The following is a 14,877-nucleotide window of genomic DNA, read 5'->3' as shown; positions in this document are numbered from 1 at the left end:
TTCACCAGTACATTTAAATATGAAGTACAAAACCATATTCTTGATTAATCTTGGTTGACAAGTCATCCGTTCCATGATCTTCCTCAATATCATAGGTATAAAATTCACAACAATGTTTCCTGATTATGGCATTCATTATGTAGATAGAGAACCAATAGATTGAAAATAAGGCAAAATGCATGTTGGGTGTGGTGTGTAAAGTGGCCTGCATGACACAGTCTGGTGTTCAATTAAACTCTGAATAGCCTTAAAAAAGGAAAATGTGTTTAACCTGAGGATACCTCTATTCCAGGACAAAAGCAGAATCCAAGGGAACAGTCCATCACTGTTCAGAGAGAAGTTTGCTCAAAAGAAAGAAATCAGAATTATTTCTTCTGTAAGAGACAGAGACTAACCAGCTTGGAAAATTTTAAATAATTTCATTTATAAAAGACTGCTTTTTATTACAGATTTTGAGAAAATTCACACATAATATATTTCAAAATTTACATCTGTTTAGTAATTTTGTCAATTTAAGCTTCTAGTTCTATCATATAGTAAAAAACAATGACTTTTTCTTAAAAACACAAAATCAGATAGTCATCTTGAGACTCTTTCCCTGTAATATTGCTGTATGGAGCCTACTCTTTTAATTTCCATATTTTCAAGAAATGTGAGAATGTCTCTCCTTACCGAAAGTGGACTGTGAACCTGTTATTATAAACAGGAGCCTTAGCCTACATCTCAGAGTAACAGGTTGCACAGCACGACCTTAATCATGAAATATGTCAGGACTAGTTTGCAAGGAAATTTTTAAGTGCCAGATGATCATAAAATTGAGACACTTTCACTAATCCCTCCTTCCTGATTAGAAAGTGTCCTTTAAAATGTGGAGAAACACTTCACATATTTTATGACTCATTTCAGCTGCACGGTTACTGTCCATGTTTTAGGATTTCATTTGGCTTCTAAAAGTACTGCCAATGAGGAAGTAAGGATCTGGAGTACGTCTTTTTAAGGTATAGCTGAGGATTTTCTTAACTTAAGGGGAAATTATGAGAGGCCAAGCTTGTACTCAGTTTTGTGCGTATACACACACACACACCACAGCTTTGCTTGTACTCAGTTTTGTGCGTACACAGACACACACATACACATACACACACACACCCCGTAAAGCTTTGACTGCCCTGCACACACTGTGCTGGGATATTTTGTTTCCTTTGCATGCATCATTTACAAGTTGCCGCCATGATTCCACAACATCTGCACATCATTCCAACTCACACAAAGTGAATTTGAAGGGAAGAGATATGTTCTGTGATGTCTACGCATGTTTGCTTGTGTCCATTGATTGCTTTTAGCAAGCAAGCCAAGCAGGAAGAAAGATGAACACATTGGGTAAGTGACAGAAAGTGCACGTGTGTGCAGATGGGGGAAGTTCCACCTTGCTCAGGTTACAGCAACAGCCTGACAGACATGCTTTGTACTCCAAACTTCTTTCCACAGTAAATACCTGTGCCTAAGAGCATACCTGGGCCATCCCAGGGAGTTCTGGGGTGAAGAAACTGCCTGCTTATGCAGGAAATGCAGGTTCAACCCCTGGGTGAGGAAGACCCAGCATGGTTGCCTGGGAAATTCCACAGACAGAGGAGTCTAGTGGGCTAAATAGAGTCCATAGGGTCTCAAAAGTGTCAGACACTACTGAACAGCAAAAAAACAAGAGCATACCCATGAACCAATAAGGTATAAAGAACTGTCATGACTAAATATTAAAGGGAAAAATGGAGAGATATTAAAATTATCAAAGAATTGAACAATCACTTCATGAATTAAAAGAAACAAATGGCAAAGTAGAATCTGAAGTATACATCCATAATGGTTCAGTTCAGCTCAGTTGCTCAGTCATGTCCAACTCTTTGCAACTCCATGAACCGCAGCATGCCAGGCCTCCTTGTCCATCACCAACTCCCAGAGTCCACCCAAACCCATGTCCATTAAGTCGGTGATGCCATCCAACCATATCATCTTCTGTCATCCCCTTCTCCTTCTACCCTCAATCTTTCCCAGCATCAGGGTCTTTTCCAATGAGTCAGCTCTTCGCATCAGGTGGCCAAAGTATTGGAGTTTCAGCTTCAACATCAGTCCTACCAATGAACACCCAAGACTGATCTCCTTTAGGATGGACTTGTTGGATCTCCTGCAGTCCAAGGGACTCTCAAGAGTCTTCTCCAACACCACAGTTCAAAAGCATCAATTCTTTGATGCTGAGCTTTCTTTATAGTCCAACTCTCACATCCATACATGACCACTGGAAACACCATTGTTTTGACTAGATGGACCTTTATTGGCAAAGTAATGTCTTTGCTTTTTAATATTCTGTCTAGGTTGGTCATAGCTTTTCTTCCAAGGAGTAAGTGTCTTTTAATTTCATGGCTGCAGTCACCATCTGCAATGATTTTGGAGACCAAAAAAATAAAGTCTCTCACAGTTTCCATTGTTTCCTCATCTATTTGTCATTAAGTGATGGGACCAGATGCCATGCTCTTAGTTTTCTGAATGCTAAGTTTTAAGCCAACTTTTTCTCTCTCTCTTTTCACCCTCATCAAGATGCTATGTAGTTCATCTTCACTCTCTGCCATTTGAGTGGTATCATCTGTCTGAGGTTGTTGATATTTTTCCCAGCAATCTTGATTCCAGGTTGTGATTCATCCAGCTTAGTATTTGGCATGATGTACTCTGCATATGAGTTAAGTAAGCAGGGTGACGATATACAGCTTTGTTGTACTCCTTTCTCAGTTTTGAACCAGTACATTGTGCTGTGTAATGTTCTAACCGTTGCTTCTTAACCTGCATACAGGTGTCTCAGGAGACAGGTAAGGTGGTCTGGTATTATAATCTCTTTAAGAATTTTCCATGGTTTGCTGTGATCCACACAGTGAAAGGTTTTAACATAGTCAATGAAGCAGAAGTGGACATTTTTCTGGAATTCCCTTGCTATGATCCAAGGAATGTTGGCAATTTGATCTCTGGTTCTTCTGCCTTTTCCAAATCCAACATGTGCATGTGGATGTTCTTCCTTCTTGTACTGTTGAAGCCTAGTTTGAAGGATTTTGAGTATAACCTTATGGGCATGCAAAATAAGAACAGCTGTGCAGTAGTTTGAACATTCTTTGGCATTGCCCTTCTTTGGGATTGGAGTTAAAACTGACCGTTTATTAAGGAATATGTTTCTTTTTATCCATTAGTGGAGCAAAGCTTTTACACATTAAATTTTCCTTGTTTAGTTGACTGCAAAATGATACCTTTGCATGAATGGCTTAGCATAATTTATGCCATAATTTTAATTTTATCTAATTTTTTAAAATACCAATAAAGATATAGTTAAATTGCCTGCACAATGTTGAAAAGATATTTTCTTCCTAGAAGGATAGTTATGAATGCATCATATCCTAAATATTTTATTTCACAAAATTACAATGCTTCATGAATAAGATATTTTAATTTTTTTTAATTGGAGTATAATTGATCCAAAATACTCTTTTGGCTTCTGCTATACAACAACGTGAATAAGCCATAGGTATACATAGGTCCCCTCCCACCTGAACCTCCCGCCAACCACCGTCTCATCCCACCCATCTAGGCCATCGCAGAGCGCTGAGTTGAGCTCACCGTGTCCTAGAGCAGCTCCCCGCTGGCTCTCCATTTCATGCGTGGTGGTGTATATACATCAGTGCCTCTCTCTCAACGTGTCCCACCCTCCCCTCCTTCCACTGTGTCCAAAATTTGTTCTCCATGTTTGTGCCTCTATTTATGCCCTACAAATAAATAAGGAGCATTTGAAAGCATCTCATATATTTGCATATATAAGAATATACCTACAAATATAACAATTAACGAATATATGAGATGTTTTTAAATACTCCTCATTTTATTCTTTTATCAGTGGTAAGGATGGAAGGAGGAATCCATATAAATGAAAACACCACCAAAATAGTTCCCTAATAACTTGATGGCATTTACACTTAACACATAGTAGAATTTACCTTAGTTGTTTCTGTTTTTTCTTAATCTTATCTCAGAATTTATCTTTTTCCAGTATCCAGTTTTTTTCTCAGATTGTCTTCCCAAGTATAATGTACAAACTTAAGTTTTAAAATCCAAACCATATATGGAGGGGGCGAGTGTCCACACTAATGACCTTGACCAGCTGGAGAGACATGGCAGACTTTGTCATTTAGGCACAGCTTTTTTAGGTTGTTTTTTTTTTTCATTTTTTAGATTAATTTATTTTTTAATTGAAGGATAATTGCTTTACAGACTTTTGTTGTTCCCTGTCAAACATCAACATTAATAGTTTTTTTAAACACAAAAATCTATTAAAACCAATCAATGCTTTACATTGCTAAATGAAAAAAAAAATTATCATTCTCAAATAGTGTCTTTGTAACTGCTCTGCGCTCAACTGATTAAAATACTGAAATGCTCTAATGGACATTTTATAGAATATCTATCTCATTGGAGAAAATTGTATTGGCACTTAATTGTGTTCAACTGTAAATGAGCATCTATATAGCCTATTGCAGGAGAGGAAGTATCGCACACTAACTTAGCTTTCTGTCTACAGTGTAATGGCTAACCGAATATGGGATTTGTGTTTTTACGTATTTTATTTACGTGTGTCACTTACAACTGCAGAAAAATTTTAAAAATCCATCTTAAATGGTCTTTGGCTCTCAGATAGCATCTTAGCTGGTTACTACAAACACCTAGACAAGGCTGATCTGATATCTGATATCTGATATCACAGCTGTCTAAAGAGGATCAGAATGATCACTGGCAAAACTGTGGTTGACACTGTTTCCTCTGATATCTTTCTAATGGTCACCATTTACTGGGGGGATGGAGGAAGGGTAGCCACTTCTAGAATATGGAACATAAAGTCTACCTGCTGGAATAATACATGCTCCCTCATTTCATCAGGTTTTTCTGAGTGAAAGTCTCAGAGTTGCACTCTTTACACAATTCGGAAAAAAAACACATGAATTTTTCTCCCACTATACCCCTCCTTTCAAGTGCAAAACAAGAAGGCATCAAACTCACAGCACACTCATACCCACATAGACAGCTCCCACACACATACCCACTCTCACATACACACAGGAGAGTCCACCAACCAGGACCTGGGAGAAGCACGTGGCCTTAGAGTTCAGCTGCAGAGGGAGGTCTCCTCATCTCCTTTCCTTACCAACTTGTTCCTTGATAAATGTACTTCATTAATGCTCAATTCCTTGGACTCAGCACTGGAATTAAAAAAAAGAAAAACAAACAAACAAAAAAAACCCTTATCATGAATCATGTGAAAGTGTTAGTCTCTCAGTCATGTCTGACCCTTTGTGACCCCATGGACTATAGTCCACCAGGCTCCTCTGTCCATGGGATTTCCCAGGCAAAAATACTGGAGTGCGTTGCCATTTCCTTCTCCAGGGGATCTTCCCTGCCCAGGGATTGAACCCACTATTGGGTGGGAAATAATCCTAAAGCTACACTTGTTAAGCTTGGATTTCATCCATCATGAGTATCTTGTCTACATTTAACACCAGGAGTACTGGGAACAAGGTATTCTCTCATGAGGTAGCTATGTCTATAGGAAGTTCTTAAATTCACTCAAAGCACATCTCCCTATATGTAAATTGTAACCTGCAGATAACAGTTCTGCCTCTTAGGACAATGCAAAAGGCTAATTCCCTTGTATGGGGGGACAGCTTTTCATATTCCCCCAACATGACCTTTTCTGCAAACAAAATGTATCTCAACAGCTTATAGGAAAAAATGTGTTGCTTCATCATGCTGGTGTTGGTATTTAAAATATGTTCCAATTTTCCTATCTTCATCTTCAAATGTGTTCTCTAACAACAATCACTGGAGATGCCAGAATTTCTAGAAAAGTATTTGCATTTTGTTTTAAATCTCAATAATCTGATAATTGGTAGTTTATCTCCTAGGCTACATTACTATATTGAAATATCAGAAAGAACTGAGATAAAGATGTTATTCTACAGAATAAGATATTGCATTCCTTTGGTGCATGCAACATTGCTATGATTCATTCACACCTTTATAAGTTTATTTGCTTGTCAATTTATTCATTCATTAGAAATGCACAAGGCTATATGCTAGTTTTATATGATATATAAAGAAGAATCAGTCATTGGTCCTGGTACCAAGAGATCATAGTCATTAAGAAACATAAGGTGCATTATGGAAATAAGAAATGTGGTAGAGATTGTAATTTGCATAACCTTACTCCCTTAATGTTGACTATAATCCATATATTGGAAGATTGCTTTTAGGTGGGAGTCGATTTTCTTCTTTTATTTTTAGAATATTATCCAATGTAATATTTGAACCATTATATATAACCCTTTGTCTATATTTTAAAGCTCCTTTTGATTTGGTAGTAAATTATTAAAGATAGAAATTTTGTTGTAAAGCTGAAAACATTTTAAAGTGTATTGTAGTATATTGTGTATTGGCATTTTTATAGTCATAATCTTCAAATATGTAAAAATCTAAATATAGAAAACTTATAAAATGACATTAATTTATACATTGTATAATATTTTTACTTCATCGTGAATGAGATGTTATCAATACTGATGCTTGTACTGGTCCCAACAGACCCTTGAAATTTATGTTCTGCAATCCAAGCAAACAAAGTCAAACTGTGTCAAGAAAATATCTGTGTATCCAGGCACTGAGAAGAGTTGTTTGCTGTGGTTGTTTAGTGTCTAAGTCATGTCCGACTCTTTACAACCTCATGGACTGTAGCCCGCCAGGCTCCTCTGTCCATGGGATTTCCCAGGCAGTGGGTTGCCATTTTCCTCTCCAGAGTATCTTCCCAACTTAAAGACTGAACCTACTTCTCCTGCACTGGCAGGCGGATTCTTTACTGTGAGCCACCAGGGAAGCCCAGTAGAAATGAGTAGATTAACATTTATTCTTCTCATAAAGCTTACAAAGTAGGCAGTGTCAGTCCCAATATTACAGAAAAGGACGTCACATTTTAGATGCTTGAGTCATGGATGCTGACTATAACTAGTAAATTTCAGATCTAACTTCAGATAGACATGGGTTAAATATTTTAGAGACCAAGTCATTAAGACAGATAAGGTGCATCATGGAAGTAAGAAATGTGGTATAGGTTGTACTTTGTATAACCTTATTCCCTTAAGTTTGACTATAAAGATAATTCAGATATTGAAAGATTGTTGTTAGGTGGGAGTCAATGTTATTCTTTTATGTTAAGACTACTTTTCAGGTAAGATTTTCATTCTTACTAAAATCGCTCATCTTGCCAGAAGTACTAGGGGAGTGTAGGATATGTGAGCAGAGAAGGGACTGTTTTCACGTGCTGCTTATCATGGTGATTATGGTAGTCAGCACCTGTATTTACAGCTAAGACCCTTAGAGAAGGCACATGGAACGGACATTCCTCATTCACTGAAGTTTATGGTGAAAGCATAATCATTAGGCCTTTTATTTTTTAAAAAGATTTTTATTGGAGTATAGTTTTCTTAAAGACATAAATCTGAAATTCACAAACTTATCAAAGTAAATTGGGAGGGCTTGATTCAGATCGATGCTAAAGCAGCTGTGATGAAAAACATTTAACTGTAAAACATTTTACTGTAACACATTTAACACTCAGATTTTTAAGTTTGAAAGTTGTCGAAATGTAGCTTCAGGCTCTGCTTTCTTTAATGTATTAGGATAATGAAGTTAGTGTCTATGTTTCTGGAAAATGGATGATGACATTCACTATTGATCTCTGGACAGGTTGAGAACAATATTATAATAATCCATACCAGTCAGCTTGACCTTTCACTGATTTGGCCTTTACGTTGAGCGGGAGGGAAAGGAAGAAGAAAACAAAGGTGTCTCCATGAGTGAAGTATAACACAGGGCTTGTCACATCCCTGGACTTCGTTATTATTTATCATTAAAGCACAGTGATCCATCAAGCCTTTAATCTCATTAGACACCTGTAAATCAGGAAGACAGACCATGGTGAAGCTTCACAGCATCTGCTTAGCAATAAACTTTAAACATTTTCCAAGGTCTTTATAAGAAAATGGGCCTTAAAAGCAATAAAGAGGCTGCAAATACTTGTTACAGCTCAAATATCACCTCTGTAAAGGTTTCTGGGATCTTCACAGGTATAATCGATTGCTCTGTTCTACATATTGTGTCTCTATTATAGGTCACAGATTAAATTCAGAGAGTAGTAACCTTGTGAAGGCATTAAAGTGACAACTAATGATGCAAAGCTCATTAGAGGGACAGGGACCTTTTTTTAGAACATCTGTCTCCGCCAGTAGAATATAGCTACTGGACATTAAACCTGGTCCACCCAACTATGTCTATAAACTGCACTTCACGTCACAGAATATTAATGAATGTAATGGTCCAGGTGAGATCAGGGGAAGAACAGAGAGATGAACAATTGTGAGCAGCATTTCAGGCTCTGAAATGGGTAAAGAGGCTATTGAGGGAAGGAGGCAAGAGTCTACAGATGCACAGGTGAGGCAGCAGAGGAAAGAGTGAACTGACAGTTAGAGAAGCAGTGTTCATTTTGCATGAAGGCAGCGGTAGGTCTTCAATGCAGGCTCAGGGTTATTTAATTTTAAAATTTTAAACTAGGTCTCTTTCCAAACTCATGAAGACTGCGGTTGCTCTTGCGGCCGATCTCTAAACTGCACATCTTCACGATGTTCATGACTACTGCTGTTTTTGAGCCTCACAGATGTCATAAGCATGTACAGAGCAGATCTGAAATAAGCATTAAGCAGCACTGCACAGCTTTGAAAAGTTTAGAAGCTCGTGCCAGTAGGCGAGTTTCAAATCCTGGCTCCATCACTGTGTGACTGGGGACTGTCACACTGCATCTTTAAGCCTCTCTGGTAAACGAGGATAATAAGAGTGTCCACTGTGAAAGTAAATAGAAGAGCAAAGGTTTCTATGAGAAAAATTTCAAGACTGTGCATTGGTCAAGAACTAGAGGTAACGCCAAAAGCATGATCCATAAAACAAACACAAAAGGCAAATTGGATTTCAGGAAGATTTAAAACCTTTGCACTTCAAAAGACCCTATTGAGAACATGAAAAGACAAGTCACACACAGAAAGAAAACATTTACAAGGCATTTCTCTAATAAATAACTTGTATCCAGACTATATAATACACTTAACAATGAAAAGAAAGACAACAATTCAGTTAAAATAGGGAAAAGGTTTGAATGGATATTTCGCTAGAGAAGATACAGTAATGGCTATTAATGCATGAAAATGTGTTCAAATGTGTTTGCAGGGAAATGCAAATTAAATGAGATACCACAAGACCAAAAAAATGCCTCCTGCTCCTGAGGAGGAGGAAAAATGAAAACTTCAACATACCAGGGAGAAATAAAGAATGTTACAGCTGCTTCGGAAGCAGTGTGGCAGTTTTTAAAAAAGTTAAACACAAAACAATGTATGGTGTGTTCATAAAATGGCATGCTATTCAGCCACACACACAAAAAAATAGAACAATTGATAAATGCTACAATGCAGATTAACCTCACAACTATTATGATAAATGAAAGTGATATAAACCAAAAATAAAATAAATATATGGGAATGGATTATATGAATCACTTTATATGAAGTATACAGAAAATACAAATTTCTAGAGACAGACAACTGATCAATGATTGCTTTGGGCTTAGATTGATAGCAGTTAATTGAAAATAGACTCAAGGGCGTTTTGAAATATTCTAAAACTATTGTGGTAATGTTTGCACACTTTATAATTTTTCTAAAATCGTTGAATTCTACATAGAAAATGGGTGAATAATTTTTATGTAATTTTTCTCTCAATAAAGCTCTAAAACATACATTAATTTAAAAAGAGTAAGCAATACTAAAAAAGTGCTACTTATTCTTGAAGGTTTATTAAAGCTCCTAAAAATAGGAATATATGCATAGAATAACATATAACAGTAACAACAAAATACTACTGACTTCATGGAGATTTTACATTAACTAAGAGGCTGCATGTAAATGAAGCTCCATTGCACTTTACAGGGAAGGCATTTGATACATATTTTATCGTGAGTAGTTATTACTTTTAAACTATTCAATAATCATTTATATACATATATGTACAAACATGTTAACATCAATATGTATTTAAATATTAATATTTTCCATTTTAATTATTTATCTCAGCTCAAAACTAGATTTCTTTTGCCACTCAAATGGGGTTCACAAAGTTGCACATTTACCCACTTAAATTATCACAGAGTTGTTTTATTTTTATATAAATTATTTGATAATAAACTTCATTCTTCCTAAATAATTTTTCCATTTTTTGTTTTTTTTTTAACAAAATCTGTGACAGAAACAAAACAGATTCCAAAATGCTGAGGAATGGTTTGAATGACTGAAGAGTAATAAAATGAGATGATATGGGGAGGGTGGTGGGAGGGGGCTTCAGGACTAGGAACTCATGTACACCCATGGCAGATTCATGTCAATGTACGGCAAAACCAATAAAGTATTGTAAAGTTAAAAAAAATAATAATAATAAAATAATAAAATTGGAATATTGTTAGAAACTTACGCCTCCTATTTGCCACTTGCAAATGCCAGCTGATAGTTCTCCCCAGAAGTAACTGCGATTCTGATTCTGGTGTTAGTTATCCCCTCACTGTCTCTACAGTTTTCATAGCTAAGTGTGTGTGTATGTGTGAGTGTGTGAGAGAGATTAAAAGCCATGTTGTTTAGTTTTGATTTTGAGCTACATAGGAATGCAACTGCACTCATGGGTTATTGCCTTTTCACTCAGCATTTCGTGTTTGAGATTAGGTCATTTTACAGGTAGTCAATCTAATTCTTCAAGCTACTTTTATTTTCATTGATGATAGAATTCGATCGAATGGATTCTTTGCAGTCTTGTATTCATTAGATAGGCCATGTAGGGTGTCCCACATTTAGCTCTTATAGATAGTGCGGCTATGAACGTTATTCTGTTCCCTCTTGGTATCTAAGTTAGATTATGTCTCTCTAGTTTGCTGCTAAGTAGTAGCATAAGCGTAAGTTCACACTTACATGTTATGCCAAATATTTCCCACTTTGCTTGTACCATTGACACTCCAATTAGCAATGTCTGTGAGCTCTAGGGTTCCACAGTTTCACAAACATTTGATATATTTAACAGCTTAAACGTTTTGCCAATCTGGATGTTGTGGAATAGAAATCCATTATGTTGTTGATTTGCACTCTTCTGAGTACTACTGGATTTGAACATACTTTCCAATGTTGATTAATCATTGCAACTCCTCTTCTGTTGAAGACTTATTTCCAGGCAAAGGCTTCCCTAGTGCCTCAGACAGTAAAGAATCTGCCTGCAGTGCTGGAGACCTGGGTTTGATCCCTGAATTGGGAAGATCCCCTAGAGAAGGGCATGGCAACCCACTCCAATATTCTTGCCTGTAGAATTCCATGGACAGAAGAGCCTGACGGGTTACAGTCCATGGGATCGCAAAGAACCAGACACATCTGAGTGACTAAGCACAGTCAATATTAATAGAAGGGCTACTAAAATATTTTACTTAAATATTTTCCTGTATTTTGATACATAGAAATACATTCTTTTGAATCTTGGTATTACATTCAGGGATTGTGCTAATTTCCCTTATTAATTTTACTAATCTATTTGTAGATTCTTCAGGGTTTTTTATAGAGACAAAAGGTAAGTAATGTCACTTTCCTTTCTACTTTTATAGTTTCCCATTCCCTTTACTTAATGAACTAACTAGAAATATAGAAAGTGAAAGTGAAGTCGCTCAGTCGTGTCCGATTCTTTGCGAACCCATGGACTGGAGCCTACCAGGCTCCTCTGTCCATGGGATTTTCCAGGCAAGAGTACTGGAGTGGGGTGCCATTTCCTTCTCCAGAGCATCTTCCCGACCCAGGGATCTAACGGAGGTCTCCCGCATGGTAACCAAGAGGCTTTACCGTCTGAGTCACCAGGGAAACAGAAGTAGTGGTGGGAGTACTTAGTGTTGTTCTCAGTTTCAAGAAAATGTTCTTTTATAAGTTTTTATCGGATATTATTTGAGATGCTTCTATCAGTTCATTTCAGTTCAGGCACTCAATCATGTCCGACTCTGCGACCACTGAATTGCAGCACCCCAGGCCTCCCTGTCCATCACCAACTCCTGGAGTTCACTCAAACTCATGTCCATCGAGTGGGTGATGTCATCCAGCCATCTCATCCTCTGTCGTCCCCTTCTCCTCCTGCCCTCAATCCCTCCCAGCATCAGAGTCTTTTCCAATGAGTCAACTCTTCGCATCAGGTGGCCAAAGTACTGAAGTTTCAGCTTTAGCATCATTCCTTCCAAAGAACACCCAGGACTGATCTCCTTTAGAATGGACTGGTTGGATCTCCTTGCAGTCCAAGGGACCCTCAAGAGTCTTCTCCAACACCACAGTTCAAAAGCATCAATTCTTCAGCACTCAGCTTTCTTCATAGTCCAACTCTCATATCCATACATGACCACTGGAAAAACATAGCCTTGACTAGATGAACCTTTGTTGGCAAAGTAATGTCTTTGTTTTTGAATATGCTATCTAGGTTGGTCATAACTTTCCTTCCAAGGAGTAAGCATCTTTTAATTTCATGGCTGCAATCACCATCTGCAGTGATTTTGGAGCCCCCCAAAATAAAGTCAGCCACTGTTTCCACTGTTTCCCCATCTATTTGTCATGAAATGATGGGACCAGATGCCATGACCTTAGTTTTATGAATGTTGAGCTTTAAGCCAACTTTTTCACTCTCCTCTCACTTTCATCAAGAGGCTTTTTAGTTCCTTGTGGCTCAGAGGTTAAAGCATCTGCCTGCAATGTGGGAGACCTGGGTTCAATCCCTGGGTTGGGAAGATCCCCTGGAGAAGGAAATGGCAACCCACTCCAGTATTCTTGCCTGGTGAATTCCATGGATGGAGGAGCCTGGTGGGCTACAGTCCATGGGGTCGCAAAGAGTCGGATACGACTGAGCAACTTCACTTCACTTCACTTCTTCACTTTCTGCCATAAGAGTGCTGTCATCTGCATATCTGAGGTTATTGATAAAACTGCCAAATTACCTCTTTCCTTCAGATTGGCTTTGCCTTTGCATAATATCTTCCCATGTCTATTGCTTAATTTATTACCTCTTACTATTTTCTCATTTAAAGTTTGAGAGCAATTTTGCCAATAAATTTAAAAAAATCATCTGTTTTTTTCTTTGTAGCATTTTTAATGATGCCTTGTTTTCAATATTTCTGATTTTCATTGTTATTTCTCCTTTAATTTGTGAGTTATTTAGAATAATTTCTTAATTTTATAATATATAAGAATTTTGGATATGGAAAGTGAGATAAAGATAATAGCTATATGACACTAATTCTTTGAAATAAATGGAAACTTACTGAATTTACTAAATAATTCATTATAGAGCAAATTGTATGTAATACACCATTTATGGTTGATAAGCACATTCATTCCCAGTAGTCATGTATGGATGTGAAAGTTGGACTATAAAGAAAGCTGAGCACTGAAGAATTGATGCTTTTGAACTGTGATGTTGGAGAAGACTCTTGAGAGTCCCTTGGACTGCAAGGAGATCCAACCAGTCCATCCTAAAGGAAATCAGTCCTGAATATTCATTGGAAGGACTGATGCTGAAGCTGACACTTCAGTACTTTGGCCACCTGATGCGAAGAACTGACTCATTTGAGAAGACCCTGATGCTGGGCAAGATTGAAGGCGGGAGGAAAAGGGGAAGACAGAGGATGAGATGGTTGGATGGCATCACCGATTCAATGGACATGAGTTTGAGCAAGCTCCAGGAGTTGGCGATGGACAGGGAGGTCTGGAATGCTGCAGTCTATGGGGTAGCAAAAGAGTCGGACACGACTGAGCAACAGAATGGAACTGAACTGAGAAAAGTTCATAATTTTAGAGTTCATAGTTTTAGGGTTCAGTTATATATGTACTATGATTAGGTTCCTTGCCATAAAATCTGAACAATTTTATACCTTTACTGATTTTTGTTTTCTTGATCTATTAGTTACTGAAAGAGTTCTCAATCTGTCAGATTTTCTTCTATATCTTTAAGCTGTGTTATTAAATGCACACTATAATTATAATTATTCATGAATTATATTCATATATTATAATTATCTTAATTACAATTACATCTTTCAGCTATATTAAAATTTGTCATTATGAAATATGCAGCAATGTTTACCCTTAAAACTCTATTTTTGTCCAGTTAGAAAGAGTTATACCAGCTTTCTTTTTGCTTAGTATTTTCTTGGTAGATTTTTCCCTAGCTTTTTTGTTGCAACATTTTGATAACATTATAATTTAGATATGTTTTGGTAAACTACACATAGAAGAGTTTTTTTCCATTATTTATGGGAATTTCTTTAGCAAATTCTTGATGAAATTTTGCCTTTTAGCTGCATTATTTAGTCCAATTACATATATTTACTGTCATCTTCGTGTTTTTTTCTAAAAGTAGATCTATTGTCTGATATTTTAAAACCATCTTTTTTCCTTTTGAATTTAGAATTTTAGTTCCTGCCAAGTTCTTAATTTATTAATTCTAAAACTACACTTTTTATTGCTATTCCTGTGCTGGTCATTCTACAAGGTCTAATGCTATCGAAGTATTGCTTTCCAGTAAGTTCCAAGCTGGGACTTACTGCCCCGTTGTGCCCTAAAGGATCATGTGCTGTTTTTTCATGTATTTTAAAACACTGTTCAGTTTTTAACATCAAGAGATATTTTGATGTGTGCTGCATTGTAT

The sequence above is a fragment of the Capricornis sumatraensis genome, chromosome 13 (genome assembly GCF_032405125.1).
Source record: "Capricornis sumatraensis isolate serow.1 chromosome 13, serow.2, whole genome shotgun sequence".
NCBI lineage: Eukaryota > Metazoa > Chordata > Mammalia > Artiodactyla > Bovidae > Capricornis > Capricornis sumatraensis.
This window is presented reverse-complemented; position numbering follows the sequence as displayed.